Source organism: Bubalus bubalis, chromosome 17, assembly GCF_019923935.1.
Source record: "Bubalus bubalis isolate 160015118507 breed Murrah chromosome 17, NDDB_SH_1, whole genome shotgun sequence".
In the NCBI taxonomy this organism is placed as follows: Eukaryota; Metazoa; Chordata; class Mammalia; order Artiodactyla; family Bovidae; genus Bubalus; species Bubalus bubalis.
In genome coordinates, this window is record NC_059173.1 from 11,684,166 (window position 1) to 11,698,061 (window position 13,896).

At 47.7% G+C, this 13,896-nt stretch overlaps 1 long non-coding RNA gene across 1 annotated transcript; it reads left to right on the forward strand.

Annotated features, from left to right (window-relative positions):
• Positions 1-7,412: 7,412 nt before the first annotated feature.
• Positions 7,413-12,827, forward strand: LOC123330045. Its single transcript, XR_006545746.2, has 3 exons — positions 7,413-7,965; positions 9,301-9,412; positions 12,478-12,827. It is a non-coding gene; the product is annotated as an uncharacterized LOC123330045 (long non-coding RNA).
• Positions 12,828-13,896: the final 1,069 nt, after the last annotated feature.

Here is a 13,896-nt window from a genome sequence, read left to right on the forward strand (position 1 = left end):
GGAATCTGAAGATTTTGTGGGGAATTGGGCTTTTTTTTTTTTTTTGCTTAGCTACCTCTAGAGACAATGGGTGTGTGATGAATCACACATGCTTAAAGTATACAATTTGATGAGTTTTGACATGTGTATACACTGCTGAAACCATCACCATAATCAAGGTAATGAACATATCTGACACCCCAAAAGTCACCTCGTGTCCCTTGGTAATCCCTCTCTTCCCCTACACCCTTATCCCTAGGTAACCACGGATCTGTCTTCTGCCACTATGGGTAAATTTGCATCAAAAATTTTTAAAATATAAAGGAATTGCATTCTTTTGTACCTGGCTCCTTTCATTCATCATAAAGAGAGAATAGGATTTGAGTTGTGTTATGAGGGATGGGCATGTGACTTAGAGAGGAAGCAGAGAGAAGAGACTAGTGGGGACAAAAATTCACAGTTAGAAAAATGCAAGGTAACTAGAGTGGGCTGGATCAGGGTCACTCATCCATTCATCTAATATTTGTTGAGCTCCAACTATATGCTTAGCACTCTGCTGAAGGCAGGGCTAGAATACATGTGGGGGTCTTCTTGCTCCTCTAGATTCACTGTCCATCCTTCTCCACCTGCTCTGTGCTCCAGGAGGCTGACCTGTGCACGGACATGGCATCCCTGGGTTCTCTTCCCTCTGACTTCCGGTTGGGCTTGGCCAGCAGGATCCCTGGCAGGAGGTTAGAGGGAGGTTGGGCAGCTTACCGTTGGCCTCCTCCCTGGAGCCCCAGCTCCAAAGAGTGACTCCCTCTCTACAGCCTGACAAGCTACCACTCCAGTTGCTTCTCTGACATATTAACCAAAGCTGGAGCTCACTTCTTGAAATCTTGGTAAAACCTACTGGCAAATGGTCTGGGGATAGAGATGGCTTATTTTCCAGAGTCCTCACACCTTAGCATCCTGGGACTCTTCTTGGATGACACTAGACTGGTGGCCTCCCTGGAGATCTTGATGTCACCTCCAAACCTAATTCCTTCCAAGACCTTCCTAGAGCAGTTTCTGGGAACTGAGGTGCTAGTCTCACCCACAGGGACACTTTCTCAATGGTCAGAAAGAGATTTTTGAATTTATACCCAGTCCCATACTGATCAACACACTCCTCCCAACAACACAGCTAGGAAATCCCCGAGTTGGAAGCTACAGTCCCTTACTCTGTCTGTTAGAGAACCACGTGTTTGATCGGCCGAGCTGGCCAGAGATTTGTCATAAAGACAGTCTGTGACTCCCCAAGTAGACTTCTTGAACAAAGACACACATTTTCTTTTTTTCTTTGGAACCCGACTTGGCATCTTTAGGAAAGATACTTTCTTCTCTGCATTTCCTGCGACTTCCACTTCTTACTATGTGTTATCTTTCTAGACCATAAAGAAATGTGCTTTTTAGTTTTGGGGGTGGTGTGAGGTGGAAGGAGAGAGATTGCCCATAAACGACTGTTAGTTTGAATAGGGTTACTTCTTGAATACTTTTCTTCCTGATTATGGACACAATCCAAGTTCATGGGGCTACATTTTGGAGATGAAGCCAGATGTCAAAGAATAATAAATGGGAGGTGACTAATACGGAACAACGTTGCTTCAATTAAATCCTAGTCTTTCCACAGCAGAAGGGAGACTTAGAAGTTGAGAAGTCTTCCCTGGTGGCTCAGCTGGTAAAGAATCAGCCTGTAATGCAGGAGACCTGGGTTCAATCCCTGGGTTGGGAAGATCCCTTGAAGAAGGAAATAGCAACCCACTCCGGTACTCTTGCCTGGAAAATCTCATGGATGAAGGAGCCTGGAGGGCTACAGTCCATGGGGTTGCAAAGAAGGTCAGCTTGCCAACTGTTAGGGCTGCTGAAAGAGGGAACAAGTCTCCTTGTCGTGGGGGGTATGCAAGAAAAGGTTGATGAGATATAGAAGGGATTCCAGTAGTGAGCAAACCAAGCCATTGACTCCTGACACCCAGACTGGATCTATCAGAATTGCAGGGCACCTGCTGAAAACCCAGACTCATTCATTCACGTATGCACCTGATGTTTATTGAGCACCTACCATGTGCTGAGCACTGGGCTTGGCAGGGAGGCCACTCCAGTGACAGGACAACATAGCTCTCATTTTAGTCAGGGACACAGGCAGTAAGACAGAAATAAGGTACCTTCCATGTGTTATAATGGTTTTCCAAAATCAACCAACTCAGGTCACTGATGGAGCAACAGGGGCTGTGGACCAGTTTCAAGATTTAGGCTTCAGGAGGTGACATTTAAGCTGAGAGCAACAAGCCCGCCTTGGGAAGATCCAGGGAGATGGCTCCTGGTAGAAGAGGTAGGACGTGCAGGAGCTCTGAGGTGGAGGTTTGATAAGAGGTTGTTAGCAGCAGAGGGTGTAGGGGGCAGGCCACATGCATGATATCCTCCGGGGAGTCTGGACTTTGTCTACCTGCAGTGGAGTCATTAGACCTGTGCGCCCCCCCACCCCCCTCACCGCCCCCGGAGATGGTAAGGCTGGAGAATCCACTTTTCCTAGTGATTCTGGTACGCACTTAGTTGACTCTTGTCTCCAGACAAGAGGACCTTGGAGGCATCTCCTTATGCCAGCTGTTTTTCTCTTCCTTACCACCCAGTCCCCCAGGCACCCAGCGTCTATGGAACAAGCTAGAGGGAATCTGGAGTATTGTCCTTGTCTCTTCACTGTCCTGCTTTCTCTGTGCTTCCAGAGAAGGCTTTTAAAATAGGGGATGAGCCATGAAATCAGCAATGAATACGACTTGGGTCCAGCTCCTTCTGACAGGGACTTTCCTATAAACCAGAGATGGGCAAAGTGGTTCTCTTGTTGGGGGAGGGTCAGGACAGAGGGTGGCATGACCAGCCAGTGCAAAATGGAAATGAGGGATCCCTTGCTCAACAATTATTAAGAATTTCAAGATGGCGACACCAGTCCATCCACCAAGTGTGGGGCCCTGCGGGACTTCACAGGTTGCCCACTCACGGAGCCCATCTGGGAGGGAGGAGAGAAAAGGAGGAGGAAATGGAAAAAGACTAGGAAAGCAGGGAGAAGTGAGGGAGAGAGGAGCAGGGAGCAAAAGGGACCAGAAAGGAAGAAATCCAGAACTGGTGATCCACAGCCTGACTCAGCGACCCCCTGCTCAGTAACGTTTCTGGAGGACTCTCTGCTAGCAGGCACTGGACAAAGCTTTGCTTACCTTATGCCAATGAATCCTCCTGACAACCCCTGATCTAGGAGCTACTATGATTCCCACCCAGCAGATAAGACAACTGAGGCCCAGAGAGGTAAGGTCACCAACCCAAGGTCACACAGCTGGGAGGGGCAGTCTTGGAATCTGGGCACAGGTTCCTAGAACTTGCACCCACACTCTCAGCCACTGGTCTACTCCTGAATTCTCCGAAACCAGATGTTTCTGGCGCAAGGAAGGGTGTGGAGGCCAAAGATCTCGGTTTGAACCCCGCTTCTAGTAGGGTCACCGAGACTGCTCACTATGGTCTCTCACTTGGACAAAGGCAGTGGCCCTTTCATTCTCTACCCAGAAGCATTGTTTTGCGTGTTTGATTTTGGCCTCTTCAGGTGGCATTTGGGGTCTTAGTTCCCTGACCAGGGATCAAGCCCGCACACCCTATGTGGACGTGTGGAGTCTTCACCACTGAACCACCAGGGAAGTCCCCAAAAGTATTTTTAAAAAATTGTTATTATTATTAAAACTTGCCATTTTAACTTTTTTTTCAGCATTGTGAGGTCCATCCACAATGTTACGCCATCCTCTCGAGTATCTATTTTGAAAACTTCTCTCCAAACACAAAGACTGTTCCCTTGAAGTAATGTCTCCCCCTCCCCCAGCTCCCCAGCACCTCTGTTCCCCTCTTTGTCTCTGAGGATTGGACTATTGTAGCTGCTTCGTGTAAGTGGGATCATATGCGACATCTGCGCTTTGTGTCTGCCTTCTTTGGCTTAACGTCATGCTTCTGAGGTTCACCCAGGCTGCAGCCTGTGTCAGCGCTTCGCTCCTTGCAGCTCCATGTTACTGCATTGTCTGGCCCGACGACATCTGTTTATTCATTCGCTGATGGACACTTAGGCTGTTTCCACCTTTTGGTGATTATGAATAGGGCTGCAATGAACATTTACATTCAAGTATCTGAGTCCCTGTTTTCAGTTCTTTTGAACATGTACCCAAGAAGTAGTGATTTTTTTTTAGCGTAAGTCAGATCCTATCACTTCCCTTCTGGGAGCTGTCGGTGACGGTGGCTCTCAACACTTTGGAATAAAACCCAAGCTGTTCACGCGACCGGGCTCCTCCCTGCCCACAGCCCTCTTCCCCATTCCTCTCCCCTCATCACTTCTGCTCCTGTACCCCCACCTCCCTGCTGGCCATCACACCCTTGTACATTCCCTGCTCTGGGCCTTTGCACTGGCTGTTCTCTCTGCTTTTAAATCTGCTGGTTCCAGATACCCATGGGGCTCAGCCCTGTTTTACCTAGACCTTGGCTCCAGGGTCATCTTCCCAGAGAGATCCTCCCTGGGAGGCCCTCCCTCATCTAGAGCAGCCCCACCCCATCATGCCTCATCCCCTTGTCCTCTGCTCTTCACAGCACCTACTACCCCCTACAAGCCTGTACCCCTATCTTGCCTATGACTGTGTCGGTTTCAGGTCAATCCCTGTATCTCCAGGGCTAACCTGGTGCCCGGCATGAGGGACCCCACTCATTAAGCACTAGGACGCACCATTTGAGTGTGTTAATATTTGACCTTGTTGACCTTGCAAAAATGGAAGCTCCAAATGAGTCAAGTTGATCTTGAATGAATGAACAAACGCATTTCTCCTCCCTGATCCTCTGCCTTCTCACCTGTAAGGTGGGGGCAGTATTTGCTGGGTGGAGGGTGGGGGGCAGGATTTGATACCAGCCTCCCTCAGAGTGGCTGTGGTTGCCCCTCCGTGAGGCAGGGGCTGGCATCCATGGGAGGCCCTGCGGCTACAGATACAGGCATGATGAATGGATTGTGGAATAGGTCCTAGGAGGGGATGGAAAGGATGGGAATGACACTATTTAGCTGAGGAATGACCTCCTGACACGCTTCAAATAAATGCGGGCTTGTTATAGAGACGGGGAGGTGGCTGCTGGTGTGGCTGCCGCCTCTGATTCTGACACAAGAGAATAAAAGGGACTGGAATTCGTGTGTGTGTGTGTGTGTGTGCGTGCATAGAAGAGGGTGTCTCTGTGTGTGTCTATGTGTGTCTCTGTGTGTCTGTCTTCTTTGTGTGTCTGTGTGTCTTTGAGTGTGTGTATGAGTGCCTGTCTCTATTTGCATGTGTCTGAGCATGTCTGCCTATGTGTGTCTGTCTGTATGTGTCTTTCTGGGTTCCCGGATGTCTTTGTCTTTGTGTGTCTGAATATGTTTGTCTTTATGTGTGTCTATCTGAGGGTGTGTCCTTGTGTGTGTGTGTGTGTGAGTGTCTTTGTGTGCATAGGAGAGGATAAGAACGGCCTGGATGCCTGAAGAAAGCTTCTTTGCATCCCTGGAGCTGTTTACATTTCAATTTAATTAAGCAACCATTGGCTGAGCACCTACTATGTGCCAGGCATGGTATTACTGGGAGAGATCTGAGAGTAAAACCCACACCAAGACATCTGGTTATCCAAGAGCGAGCAGTGCCCCTTGGAGTCTCCCCAGCAGGTAGACAATGAGTTATGAACACAACAGCTGACAGCGATCAACCACTAACTGAGTAACTCAAACATTTCTTTGTCTTAGTACTTTCTGTGGATGTTTAAAAAATCGTGCTTCCACTCTGTACGAAGTGAAACTCTCTTTTTCCTACTTTGCATATGGGGAAAATGGAGGCATAGAGAAGGGAATTCACTTCCCAAGGTCACACAGCAAGTGAATGGTGGGATGAGGGTGTCGGTCAGTCCCAGGAAGTGGGACTGTGTGACTCACATTCATTCTGCTTATTTTGCACTCAAGATCTTAACTGATTGACAGTAGGGGTGACCGTTTGGAAGAATTTGCTTTTTCTTTGGTTTGGAAGAACAGGTTAAAAAAAAAAAAAGCCATACCCCACCCCCCAGAACCAGGCAATAAAGTTACACACAATTGCTCCAAGGACTGCACAGGAGCCCACGGCTTCCAGGCAGGAATGAGGGGACCCCTGGGGCTAAGGTATCTGGGGGAAGGGTCCCTACTTCCTCCTTCCAGGCAGCATCTCTCATCAGAGATGCTGGGGAGGAGCGCCAGGGGGGGAGATGTTAGTGGGCTAGTCCCAAGCTGGTGCTTAGGGCAGATGGAGGTGGGAGGAAATTTCAACTCCCAGGACAGAGCCTCTTACAGACTGGTCTAAGGATGACCTGTATCCATGTCACCTGGGACACAAGCTGAAGATGCAGGTTCCTGGGCTCAACCCAGACCTACAGAAGCAGAGTCTCAGGGAGACGGGGCAGGAATCTATATTTCAACAAAGGCATCTGATGAGTCTTACACTGCCTCAAATGTGAGAACTACAGATGTTTGGGATGCGGGGAGGATCTAGGGGAGGTTAGGTAGTGCCAGATCATAGATGGCCTTGAATGCTACATGTCGTTTAGACCTGGTCCCGAGGGCCAAAGGGAGCCATCAAAGGTGTCTGAGCAAGAGAGGGCCTGGGTACTTTCTCGGGTGGCATAGTGAAGGCAGGTTGGAAAGAAATAAGGCAGCGGGCAGGGAGAACTCATACAGGGCTTGGGTGCAGCAATTCACATGAAAAATAATAGGGCCTGAACGTGGAAAGGGAAGTCCAGTTAGGAGGCAGAGAGTTACTAAGCAGATCATCCATGGAGCTGGAAAAGTTGCGGAAGGTTCTTCCTTGTATGGAGGTCAGGGAAGGTGGGGGACAAATGTCTTGATCTTCCAACATTGGGCCCTCTTCCAGTTTAGATCCATCTATCGAATATCACCAAACCAGAGAAGGCTTCCTGGAGGAGGTGACGCTACCCACAGGCCTCAATGAGAGGCAAAAACCCGGAGAGTAAAGAAAAGGGATTTAAGAAGAAATGGTCCAGTGTTTCAAAGTTTCTCCCTCCTAAGTGGCTTCTTGCATCCCAGGCATTGAGAACTTTCTCCACCAAGAGTTTCAGAGACCCCTCCTGGGTGTATGTCCTCCATCAAAACTGGAGAAAGTTGATGAGTGTGGGCGGCAGCCAGGACTGGCGTTTCTAATTAACACGCAGGCAGGGAGAATGCCTCTTCTTCCCGAGTCTGTATTCAGCTGATTGAATATCAGGGCTGGGGCTAAACTATGAATCGTGTGTCAAAAATAAAGCCGGCGGTCTTCTCTCGTTAAAGGAACAGTGTCCCTGTTTCCAGTCCTCGGCTGGCTGGGGGAATTGGATGGCCTGCGGCTTTGATCCTTGGGGCTGGGTGTGGGGACTGTGGGCTCAGAGTAGGGATGAGAAAGGAGGGGCACTTAGGGAGTGGCGGGAAGGGCACCGGCTCAGGTTGGGAACCGTCAGAGGAAGGCAGAAAAGAACCCCAGGTGAGTTTCAGGAGCGACTAGGTTCAGGGGGAGAAGGAAGAGAAACGGGCCATAAAAAGAGAAAGGCGGCTTGCCGTGGCAGGGGAGAGAGAGAGGGGCGAGCAAACACAGGTTCATTAATCTGTAGTTCGTCTGCCTTTTCTGTTAGGCGGGTGAACTTGATGAGTTAATTAAGTCGCAGTCTGTAAAACCAGTTTATTTGCATAGCAAACTCCTGGGCCAGTGTGTGCTGTGAGTTGAGTGTGTGTAGGAGCAGACAATTCGGGGGAAATTACAGCCTCATTAATATGCTAATCTGGTTGCAGGCCTGGAACGGAGTTTTGGGTTGGTGGTGCTCCGGGGTGGTGGGTGTTTGGTTGCTTAGCAACCCTTTTCTCCAGGTAACCCTTCTCTGGCTTGCCCTTGATATCCCCCAAAGGATTGCAATGTGGAAGAGGAGGTAAGCGGGGGAAAGCATTCTGTTGTCACAGAACAGTGAGCAAAATAAAAGGCAAACACACACACACACATTCGCACACACCACATTATGCCGGGTGTCTTTACAAACAGGCTCGGGGAGGGGGCAGGGAAGGCTGGGTGGGTGTAACAGACAGACACCAAAATGCAAATGCAGTGTGTGGTCTGTGGAAATAAACACAGGGGTAACACCCTTCTACTCACACACACACACACACACACACATTTGTGTGTGCACATAAACACAATTGACAAATGTGTTTTGTTTAACAAATAAACGCACATAATGAGATTCTCAGTTTATGTAATAATACGCGTTCCGTGTCATACCCTCCCATCATACATACACATGCATGCACACACACATGCAGCCATAGCCTATGGGCAGAGTCTTTTCCAAGAACACAATAGATATAAATGCACTAAACACAGTGTGATACTCAGAATATGCAAATGATAAATAGTCATCGATTGTCAAATGCAACACACACACACAATCCACAGAGCTTGAACAGATAGGCCCTGGTAAAAATCACAGGGAGGTGTGTACATATGTAGATGCACAGAAATGTACATGCATCATGTATGATGTCTCTGCAAACCAACAGTGAGTGCAATATATATGGGCATATACACCGTGTGTGACCAGGTATCCCAGGAGGCACTAGGTACACACACAGACATGCACACACAGAGGTATGACAGAGTCTCAGCCCTTTTCTCTTTCCCTTGTCACTGCTAAGCTGAACAAAGTCTGCTTTTTACTTATTTTTTAAAATTTTCTATCTAGAGAAATCTCTCATTCGAAATGATCCATGCAACCCCCCATGTTCACAGCAGCACTACCCACAACAGCTAAGACACGAAGCACCCAAACGTCCACACGCCATTGACAGGTGAATGGATACAGGAGACGTGGCACGCGTGCGCGCGTGCGCGCACACACACACACACACACACACACACACACAGGAATATTACTCAGCCACAAAAAAAAAAAAAACGGAACAAGGCCATTTGCAGCAACATAGATGGACCCAGAGACCATCATACTATGTGAAGCAAATCAGAAAGAGAAAGACAAATACCAGATGACGTCACTTATATGTGGAATCCAAAATACGACACAAATGAACCCATTTACAAAACAGAAACACCCTCACAGACATAGAAGAGAAACTTATCAAAGCCAGCTTTTTATACTGTATACCGACTGCATCTCCAGATCCCAGGCCCAGTGACTCTCTGATTTTCCCCTTCCCTTGTCTCTTCCTGCCCCACCCCTCAGCAACATTTTTGACCTGTTTTTATCTGACAGGTAACTTGCAAGATATCCAGGCTTCCCCAGAAAGAGTAAAATATGGGGTCAAGGGTGTTAATGCCTCATCCTGCCATCATGAAAAAAGGACCATGCCCAGATGGTCTTACAGGTGAGTTCTACAAATATTAAGAAGCAGAAGCTTCTTGTACTGCATAAGTTGTTCCAGAAAAAAAGAAAGAAAAAGGAAAGCTACCCAATTGACATTTTGATAGCAAGTCTGGATAAGAGCACCAGAAAATAATCACTAGTAATCTGAGAAATGCTAAAGCCTAAATGGGAGGAAGTGTATTTCTATCTGCTTGAATAAAACCCAGAAAGATGAGAACATTAACAGCCAGTGAGCGTGTGGGAGAATGAAAGCCCTGATGCATGCTGGGGGCGGGGGCTGCAGTTTGAGGAGTAGTATGCCAGCATTTTATGACATGTACTGTTTGCATACATCATACTGCAGAAATCCAATTCCTGAGTATTAATGCCAGAGCACCAGCCACACAGATATATAAGAATACCTATGTTAGGCTGTTCATCTCAACGTTGTTCGTGTAGGCAAATAGGCAAACTTACCGTCCTTCACTTGGTGAGTGGACAGAGGAAACGAGGTGAAGGAAGGCATGGATGATTGTGAAAACCAGAAAAGCAAACCAGAGGTATACATAGCAGCATGATGGCCACAAGAATATTTTTTGTGGAAAGGTAAGAAACAGAATGTGAAGAGCCGTATCACTTACATAAATTTAAAACAATACCAAAGTCTCTCAACAGTTGACTAGGCTAAACAGCAGTCCCCTACCCTCCTGGCACCAGGGACTGGTTTCCTGGAAGGTCATTTTTCCACAGATGGCAGGAATAGGGGGGAAAGTTTGGGGATGAGTCAGCACGTTACACTTCTTGTGCACTTTATTTCCATTATTATTACATCAGCTTCACCTCAGATCACCAGGCATTAGATCCTGGAGGCTGGGGATGCCTGGATGAATACCCCACGGTACATTCATGTATTGGAGTACTACTCAGCCAGGAAAAGGAATGAAGTGCTGATTCAGGCCACAACACAGATGAATCTCAAAATCATTATACTAAGTGAAAGAAGCCAGACACGAAAGACCACATGCAGTAGGGTGGCCCCATTTATATGAAAGCTAAGCACAGGCAAACTTAGTCTGTAGGGGCAGAAAGAAAGCCGGGGCACCCGCGGCAGAGGCGATTCCCAAGAGGTACAAGGGAAATCTTTTTCTGGAGTGATGGGAGTGTTGTACATCTGGATTATGGAGGTTACACAAATAGGTACATTTATTAAAATTTATCAAAGTAGATACTCAAAACAGGTACCTGAGTTTACTGAATGTAAATTAGTCCCAACAAAGTTTATTTAAAATGATATTTTATTGTAAACAGTAAAATAAAGCAATAATACTTTAGAATTTTGATGATTATAGCTTTGTGTACATACATCCATGTATCTGTCTCTCTAGGTGTCTGTGTATGTATGCAGCTATGTGTGTGTTTATGTATGTGTGTATAGGACATACACAAGAGTAGGTGTCTGTAACAGGGAGGAAAAAGAAATTACGAATGGGGAATTGTGGTAGGTTGGCTCATTGTTCCCAGTCCTCATTCCCTGTGTACACTGTGTAAAGTACTTCACATATGTCATCTCCCTTTTTCTTCCTAAGAACCTCATGAGATAGGTGCTATTGTCTGCATTTTATAGATGGGAATCTGAGACCAGAGAGGTTAAGTAATTTGCCCTTGGTCACACAGCTAGCAGGCAATGGAAATCTATGAATATGATCCCAAAGTCTAGGTTCAAGATGAAGGGACTTTGCTTCAAAATGTCTTTTAGGATTTTTCCCCTCCATTGGGTGGTTCTGTCCTGCAAAGACGGTGGCAGAAGTCAGGGAGACCGTTCCGTGATGGAAAACTTAATGTGGTTGAACCTGAGAACATCACCTTGGGGAAGGGCTTTGTCCCTTAAGAAATTATAAATATTTCATTTTCCCCTCTTCCCTCCTTCCTTGTCAGTCCCGAGATGGAGTTATCGACGGGAGCCAGGGTGATGGACAGATTGGCAGGGTTCTGTATTGATGAGTTAATAGATTGTTGGCTATTTTTTTCATTCTCTGAAAAAAAAAAGAAGTCTTGACAGCTGTCTTCACTGTCGTGGGGGTGGGAGAGGCAGCTGCAGAAGGTGATGGAAAGCAAGACCTGGGTCAGGGTGGTGCCTCTCAGACAACCACAGCAGCTCGACCTTCAACACTTACCCCGAATCCCACCAGCTTCCATCCTCTTCCCTGATGCCCCTTGTCCAAGGCCCCATCATCTCTTGGCTGATTATCACGAGTTCTTCTCAGTGCCTCAGTGCGTTCTGCAGCCAGCAGACAGAACTGTCACAAAGCATAAGCCAGGGACTTGCCTGCTGATACAGTGGATAAGAATTTGTCTGCCAATTCAGGGGACACAGGTTCGATCCCTGGTCGGGGAAGAGCCCACGTGCTGCGGAGCAACTAAGCCCCTGTGCCATTACCACTGAGCCTGTGCTCTAGAGCCCTCAAGCTGCAACTGCTGAGCCCATGTGCTGCAACTATTGAAGCCCGCGCACCCTGGAGCCTGTGCTCTGTAACAATGAGAAGCCTGTGCACCGAAACTAGAGAGTAGTCCCTGCTCACTGCCAACTAGAGAAAAGCCCTCAGAGCAACGAAGACCCAGCGCAGCCAAAAGTAAATAAATCACTAATTTAAAATTACTAAATAAAATTAACTCAGCACAAGCCAGATCCTGTCACTCCGCTGTCCCAAGCCCTCAGGCCCCCCGCATCACAGCTGAAGCCCCTCCAGTGGCCTCCCGTATACTCTGACCTCACCCTCACCTCAGTTCTCTTCCTTACTCTGCTCTAGACCCAGCCTCCTTGCTGTTCCTTGAACTCCACAAGGATGGTCCTGTCCGGAAATGTTCACACCTGCTGTTGCCTCTGCCTGGCCTGCCCTTCCTGCAGCTGCTCACCTGACTCTTGCCCTTATCTCCTTCAGGTCTCTGCTCAAAGAACACCCCCACCACAGCCTTCCTTGATTGCTCTGCATAAATACTCCTGCTCCCCATCCAGTTTTATGCTTCTTCATGGCCCTTATAACCTCTTGACATTACTCCTAACTTGTCTGTTGCTGTTTCTCTCCCTAGAATGAAAGTTCCATGAGGTCTCCATGAGTTCAAGGGCCACAACTGAAAGATCCTGCGTGCTGCAATGAGACCCGGTGCAGCCAAATAAGTAAATAAATGTTTAAAAAAATAAATAAATAAAATTGAGCTATTAAAAAAAAAGATGGAGGCAGATGGAGGAGATGTGAGGATAGAAGTGGAGATCAGAGAGAGAGAGAAGAGAGAATATGCTAGCTTTTGAAGAGGAGGAGGGGGCTGCAAGCCAAAGAAAGCAGGTGGCATCTAGAAACTGGAAGAGGAAAGGAGGGGATTCAGCCCCAGAGCTTCCAGAATGAAACGCTTTCTCTGTGAACACCTCGATTTTACTGATGAGAGCCTTGTCATATTTCTGACTCACAGAACTACAAGATAATATATTTTGTGTTGCTCTAAGGGTTTGTGGTCCTCTGTTACAGCAGCTCTAGGAAACTCATGCTTCAGGTAAAGTACTTATCATGGTGTCTCGTGCACGGTAAGCCTTTGGTAGAAGGGAGCTGCTATTATCATTGGTCAAATGTTATCCTTCTCCCCACCTTTACCATTAAGGCTCCTGTTGGGTCAGCCCAGCTATTTCAGATGAAACCCTCACCCCCACAGGTAATTTCTAGCTCCTGAAACCCATCCCAGGAGATACCAGGATTGGGGTGGGCTTCCCAGAGCTCCCAAACCTTACTAGGATCCACAGCTGAGCTGGATCTGCACACGGTCTAAAAGCTGTCTCCTGACTCCCCTGCCAAGCATCCCTGTCACGGCTTCCCCTTCCCTCCCATGCCGGTTCCTTTAATCCCCTCCCCACTAAGCTATTTTTAAACCACTCCCCTTCCCGCTCCCTATTGATCTTCAACCTGTTACTCCCTGAAAGCACTTTGTGGCAGGGACCCAATAAATGCGTCAGATCTTTTGTCACCATCTGTCCCTTGGCTCGTTGAGGTCAGCAGCAGGAGCCCAGGCTGGAGAAGGTATAATCTCTGGCTCTTCCAAGCAAAGGCTGTCAGGGGTTCCACTTCCTGATGGTGGAATGTATTCCACCTTCACTGTACAGGAACATCCTTCTGGCTGATGGCCGGTCCCAGAAATGGTCCATGGAGTCCTGTGTTCTCGTGCTCTGGGGCTGGGGGCAGCAGGCAGCTTACGCTCGGAGGGCGGCTGTCTGAGCCTCAGCAAAGGAGGAAGCTACTAGCAGGGGCTGTCTGAAGGGGGTGCAGTATATATATATTTAGAATTATTATTATTTGTTGTTGTTGTTCAGTTGCTAAGTCATGTCCGACTCTTTTCGACTTTATGGACTGCAGCATGCCAGGCTTCCCTGTCCTTCACTATCTCCCAGAGTTTGCTCAGACTCATGTTCACTGAGTCAGAGATGCCATCAAACCATCTCATTCTCTGTCGTCCCCTTCTCCT